Source organism: Elephantulus edwardii, unplaced genomic scaffold, assembly GCF_000299155.1.
Source record: "Elephantulus edwardii isolate Elephantulus edwardi_28Jun2011 unplaced genomic scaffold, EleEdw1.0 scaffold00075, whole genome shotgun sequence".
NCBI classification, from domain to species: domain Eukaryota; kingdom Metazoa; phylum Chordata; class Mammalia; order Macroscelidea; family Macroscelididae; genus Elephantulus; species Elephantulus edwardii.
The window spans coordinates 9,967,454-9,974,229 of record NW_006399825.1 but is presented as its reverse complement, the minus strand read 5'-3'; the positions used below and the strand labels follow the sequence as shown (position 1 = coordinate 9,974,229).

Here is a 6,776-nt window from a genome sequence, read left to right as displayed (position 1 = left end):
TACTATACATATACTATATACATTATATATAGTATATACTATAGACAAGACTATGCACCAAGAAAGGTCAGGAATCACACAACCTCCCTCAGAGCACCTTTTATTGAAGTCTAAGTGGACCTTCCCAACTTCTTCCCCCTGCAGCAGGCTCTGCATTACCCTGAGTTCATGTTGTTGTTATGTGCCATCGAGTTGACTATGGCTCATAGTGACCCTAAGCACAATAGTACTGAATTTGTGCTCTATCTTGAGCCAATATCACTATCTCTGACACACCCCAGTTATTTTGTCATTCGATCTCATCTGAGATCTTCCTCCCCAGAGCTGTGCCTTGGCCCTTCCAAGCATAATATCCTTTTCCAAAGACTAGTCCCTCCTGGCTACATGCCCAAAGTATGTGAGACAGAGTCTCAGAATCTTTGCCTCCAAGGAGCAACTTAGTTTCACCCTCTCCAGGACAGATTTTTTTTCGTTTTCTTGACAGTCAATGGTATGGTCAGTACTGTTCTTCAGCACCACAGTTCAAAGGTATCAATTATTCTTCTGTCATCCTTGGTTATTATACATCTTTCTGATGCATAACAAGTAATTTCAAAGACCATGGAATGAATCAGGGGTACCTAAGTCTCTAGACTGACATCCTGGCTCTTCAGCACTCTGGAGAGATCTCTGACAGAAATTTTTTTTAGTTCAATTTGTCTTTTGACTTCCTGACTGCTAGTGCCAAAAGTGTTGATTGTGGAATCAAACAAGCTGAAATTGTTAACTCAATCTCTTCTCCATCTATCATGATGCTTCCAGTGGGCCCAGTGGTGAGAATCTTTGCTTTCTTCTTGAACTTCAATCCATATTGAAGGCTGAAATCCTTGACTTTCTACAGCAAATACTTCATTCAGGTCCTCCTCAGTTTCAGAGAGTAAGATTGTGTCATTTGCATAACGTAGGTTGTTAATGAGTCTTCCTTCAAATCTGATGCCACATTCCTCCTCATAAAGTCCAGCCTCTAGATTACTGTTTCTGCATACAAATTGAAAAGATACAGAGACCTTCAATCTAATCTTACACTGTCATTTAGAATAAGGAGAATGAAGACAGGTAAACCATTCATCTGATTAAGTATCATAAAGTTTAATCTCAATAGTTCCTTTCTTTTATTGCTTTAGATCTAAAAGAACAGTAGAAATTACCCACCTTTCTGTTTTCTAAAAAATGTTTTTCCTCCTACAGTTGCCATGAAAACTCTTTTTGTTTCAAGTAGAAAACAATCTCTTCTTTGACATTCCCTTGATACTCTTAATTTTGCTGCTAAGATGAAATCTATATAGCAGGGTGAAAGTAGAGTTAAATGGGTAGAATTAGGAAAAAAAATAGTGGTCCCTATGGTGGAGCAAAAGCTGTAGGATGAATAAGGAGATGCAGAAACATAATTTTTATAAAATTTTCACGAAAGAAAGCTAAAAAGTCAACTATCACTGAAAAGTATACTAAGGATTTTTCCCGGAAAACCAGTCTCTGAGATAGAAGAGTGCTGTTATAGAGAAATAAGAGGGTAGAGACCATAAAAGGAGAGCAATAAATTTGTATTATAAAAAAAATTTTCACGGGAACATATCTTTTTCAAGTATTTTCTCTTCCCTTAACCACTTTAGTGCTAAAAACAACCCACTTTCAATACAATTGCCAGTTGAACTTAGAAACAGTCTGTTTGGTCTCAATACAAGATAATTCAGAAAAATCATTGACTGAGAACTTATTCTTTGGCAGTTAATGTGATTCTCAGTAAGTGACCATGAGTTACAAGCCTGTCTCCTAAGAACTCTCCTACTAGAATTGAAAAAAGACTCTTAGACAAATAAATGCATACAATACAAGAAATGTCGATCCAGTCACTTGACCACGATGTGTTCATGACCAAAATACATGAAGCTTGTTGTTAGATACCAGCGAGTCAACTCCAACTTTAAGAAGTCCTACATACAGTACATTAGAATCTTGCCTGAGACTGCATCATCTGCACAATCCCAGTGCTGTAGTCATAACGTCACCCATCTTGCTGAGTATCTTCCACTTCTTCTCTGACTTTCAACCTAAGTATAATATTCCCTTTCAAGGCCTGATCCCTCCTAATGACGTGATCTAAGTATAAGAGACAAAGTCTCACCATCCTTGCCACTGAGGAGCACTCTGACTGCACTTCTTCTAAGACATAATTGTTTCTCTCTCTTGCAGTCCATGTTAAATACAATACCTTTCACCAAGACTATAATACAAAGGCATCAGTTCTTCACTCTTCTTTATTCATTGTCCAACTTTCACATGCATGGGAAACAACTGAAAATACCATGGCTTAGATCAGGCATACCTAGTATTCAAAGTAGCATTCTTGCTCTTTAGTGCTTTTAAAAGGTCCTTGCTATCAGACCTGTTCAATACAATACATTTTTTTTCATTGTGTCTCCATGGTCTTGATTGTGGATCAAAGTAAAAGGAAATCCTTGAAACTTTGACCTTTTCTCCATTTATCCTAATGTTGCTGACTAGTCCATTTGTGAAGAATTTTGTTTTCTTTATGCTGAGGTGTAATCCATATTGAAAGTATAATCCATTTTACTCAATAAGTGTCTTAAGTCTTTTCCACAAGCAGGGTTTGTCATAAGAATAATGCAGGTGAAAGACCCCCAGAACGGGTGGTCTCGTCCCGAGTGGACGGCGAAGACCCAAGACTCCGAGACACTGGCTTGATGCAACAGCAAGAGGTTTATTGCGGAGCTCCGGGCCGACACGTATCTCTCGCAGGAGACAGAGGAGTCGACCCCGAGTAGACAATTTTGGCTCTTTTTATACACTTTAGGGGGATACAACAGGGTGTCAGCTTCTCATTGGGTGATAAAAGCACAGTTTGAATTCATTGGTTCGGCTTCGTTCATGGATTACACAGCATATTTGCACAATATCTTATTCTTGCACATGTGGCAGTTAGTCATCAACATACTTGCCTAACTTTTGTGGTTAGCTATTAAGTATAGGGTGGTTTCACAAATTCTTAAGCATACAATGAGTTTAAGCCCCAGGGCAGTGGAAAAACCCAAGACACAGGGGTTATCAGTCAGGAAACATCGGCTTGTTTGCTCCACCCCTGCGGTTGGCCAATTCTCGGAATACCGTTGCCCTGAGATCAGACTTTTTCTTGGAACACTGGGTGTGGGGCACTACCCGGGACAATGGAAAAAATTCCCGAGTTTAACTTAGCAGAGAACTATAGAAGCCATTTTAATTTTAATCATTCATTCCCCACTTCTTTTCTTGTAAAAAGTTCTAATCTTAGAACTAGTGGGAGGTTTCTACTTGTTTGAGAGACTGTTATTGATGCCAAAGTACCATTAACTGAACTGCACTAATTCTTTGTTATTTAACCCTAAGCAGGAAAGCTCTTGCTGATCTTCTTTTGAATATTGAAAGCTGTCAAGTGCTGGGGGCCACCAGAGTTTGCAGATGTTAGTAGTTACCAGTGTTGGAATTTTCTCCGCTATCAACTTGGCAGTCACGTCCGCCATTCGGTTTCCTTTTGCTACTACATCTTGAGTCCGTTGGTGGCCCGGACAATGCATAATAGCTACTTTCTTTGGCAGGTGTATAGCATCTAACAGTTCTAGGATCTCTTTTCTGTTCTTGATTTCTTTCCCTGCCGAGGTAAGAAGGCCTCGCTGCTGGTAAATAGCCCCATGGACATGGGCAGTGGCAAAGGCATACCGACTGTCAGTGTAGATGTTTATAGCCTTCCCGGCTGCGAGTCTCAATGCCTGAGTGAGGGCTATTAATTCAGCTTTTTTTGCAGAGCTCCCTTCTGGTAAACTGTCAGCCCAGATGACTGTCTTGCCATCTACTACTGCCGCCCCGGCTACTCGCCTACCGTCTTTCACGAAGCTGCTGCCATCTGTGAACCAGCTTGGGCACCTAGGCCAAGGTTGATCTCTCAGATCCTTTCGAGTGCCGATTTCCTCTGCGAGTATTTCATCACATCGATGGCACGGCTCTGGATCCCCCTCTGCGGGCAGGAGAGTCGCTGGATTCAAGATGACCGGAACTCCAAAGGTCACTCTATCTGTGAGAAGCAAGCTCTGATAGTGGGTTAGGCGGGCGTTGATTATCCACCTATCTGGTGGTTGTCGAATGATGCTCTCTAACGCATGAGGGGCGATGACAGTGACCTGTTGCCCCATGGTTAGTTTGTCTGCATCTTTTATTAGGACCGCGGCAGCTGCAATGGCCTTCAGGCAGACTGGCCACCCTCTGGCTACTGGATCGAGTTTCTTTGACAGATAGGCCACGGGTCGTTTCCAAGGCCCTAAAGTCTGCGACAACACACCTTTAGCCACTCCGCTTTTCTCGTTAATGTATAACGTGAAAGGCTTGGTCAGATCCGGCAGGGCGAGGGCAGGGGCAGATAGCAGGGCTTTCTTAATATTGTCAAAGGCTGTCTGATGCTCAGGACTCCAGACAAATTGTTCCTGGTTTCTAGTCAAACGATATAACGGGGCTGCTAGGGAAGCGAACCCGGGTATCCACAGGCGGCAAAACCCGGCAGTCCCTAGAAATTCTCTTACTTGTTTTTGTGTTGAGGGAGCCGGAATGTGCATCACAGTCTTTTTCCGGGCCTCTGTTAGCCACCTCTGACCATCCCTCAGTATATACCCTAAGTAAGTTACTTCAGTTCTGCACAGTTGAGCTTTCTTTGCTGAAGCTCGATAACCTAGAGTCCCCAGTTCAGTCAAGAGTTTTTGAGTGCTTTTAATGCACTCTTCTTTAGTCTCGGTGGCCAGAAGTAGATCATCTACATACTGTAACAATGTTACCTGAGGGTTACTGGTCCGGAAGCTGCTGAGGTCCCTGTGCAGAGCTTCATCAAACAGGGTTGGCGAATTTTTAAAACCTTGAGCCAATCAACTCCAGGCGAGCTGTCCAGTTATCCTGGCTTCATGGTCTCTCCACTCGAAAGCGAAAATAGCCTGGCTGGAGGGATGCAGCCTCAAACAGAAAAAAGCATCTTTCAAGTCTAAGACGGAATACCATTTTCTCTCAGGCGGTAGCATGCTGAGGAGATTGTAAGGGTTAGGAACTGTGGGCTGTATGTCTTGTGCCCTTCGATTCACTTCCCTTAGATCTTGTACTAGCCGGTAGTCATTTGTTCCTGGCTTTTTTACTGGGAGGAGGGGAGTATTCCAGGGGGATTGGCATGGCACTAGAACTCCTTGTTTTATGAACTTGAGGATGTGTGGTCTGATTCCCTCTTTGGTTTCTTTACTCATGGGATATTGTTTAACTCTTATGGGGGAGGCATCTGCTTTTAGTTCTACTACTATTGGCGGAACATTCTTTGCCATACCTAACGCCCCGGTTTCTGCCCATGCCTCTGGGAACTCTTTTAACCAATCTACGAGTTCCGAACTTTTAGTCTCTGTTTCTGGTTCATGGAGCCTATATTCTTCTTCTAGTTGAACTATTAGTGCTAGAGTGTGAGGCTCTTTCCTGTCCCAGGTAACCTCAGGCCCCTTGGGAGAAAACCGAATTTGGGCTTTTAATTTAGTCAGAAGATCTCTTCCCATGAGTGGAGCTGGGCACTCTGGTATGACTAAAAATGAATGAGTCACTCGGTTTTTCCCTACATCAACAGTCCGTTCCATGGTCCATGGACAGAATTTTTGTCTATTGGCTCCTTGCACTACAGATTTCCTTGTACTAATCTCCCCTAAAGGCTGCTTTAGAACTGAATGTTGTGTCCCCGTATCTACTAGAAAGTCGATGAGGGTCCCCTCCACAGATATAGTTACCCTAGGCTCGGGGAGGGGGTCCGAGCCCCGTCTCCCCTAATCTTCATCTAGGGTAAGAATTTTTAACTGCTTATTCTTCTTCTTGGGACACTCTTTAGCCCAGTGTCCCTTATCCTTGCAGTATGCACACTGGTCTTTGTCCAACTGTAGTTTCTTTTCATATTGTTTTCCTCCCCTGGTGCCCAGGTGCCCTGTCTGTCTAGACTCTACTTTATTTCTTTCTTTTTCACTTACTACCGCAGCCAAAATTTTTGTTAAATTTCTTTCTTGCCGGCGATCTCGCCGGTCTTCCCTCTCCTTCTTTTCCCTTTTCTCTCTTTCTGCTTTTTCTTCCTCTTTCTCCCTCTTGTGGTACACTTTCTCAGCTTCTTTCACTACATCTCTTAATGTAAAATCTTGCAACCCCTCTATGCGCTGTAATTTTTTCCTGATGTCTGGAGCAGACTGCCCAATAAAAGCCATAACTACTGCTGCTTTCTGTCCCTCTGATGCGGGGTCAAAGGGAGTGTACCTCCTATAGGCATCCATTAGTCTTTCTAAGAACACAGAGGGGGGTTCAGTAGGTCCTTGAAGGACTTCTCTCACCTTAGCCAAATTAGTGGGGCGTCGTGCAGCCCCTCTGAGACCCGCTACGAGAGCCCGGCAGTAAGCGGATAGCTGCTCCCTACCTTCGGCGGTGTTATAATCCCAGTTGGGGCGAACGAGAGGAAACCCCGCGTCCATGGCAGCAGGAGTCTGGACTGGCTGTCCGGCTGCATCTCGGACATTTTTCCTGGCTTCTGTCTGGATTCTCTCCCGTTCTTCTGTAGTGAAAAGGACCTGAAGGAGCTGCTGGCAATCGCCCCAGGTAGGTTGGTGGGAAAACATGAGGGACTCAATTAGTCCAATGAGTCCCGTGGGATTGTCTGAAAAGGAAGGGTGATTAGTTTTCCAATTATAGAGATCGGC

At 43.6% G+C, this 6,776-nt stretch overlaps 1 pseudogene; it reads right to left on the bottom strand.

Moving 5' to 3' along the window:
* Positions 1-3,380: 3,380 nt before the first annotated feature.
* LOC102865413 lies at positions 3,381-6,776 on the bottom strand (annotated as a pseudogene).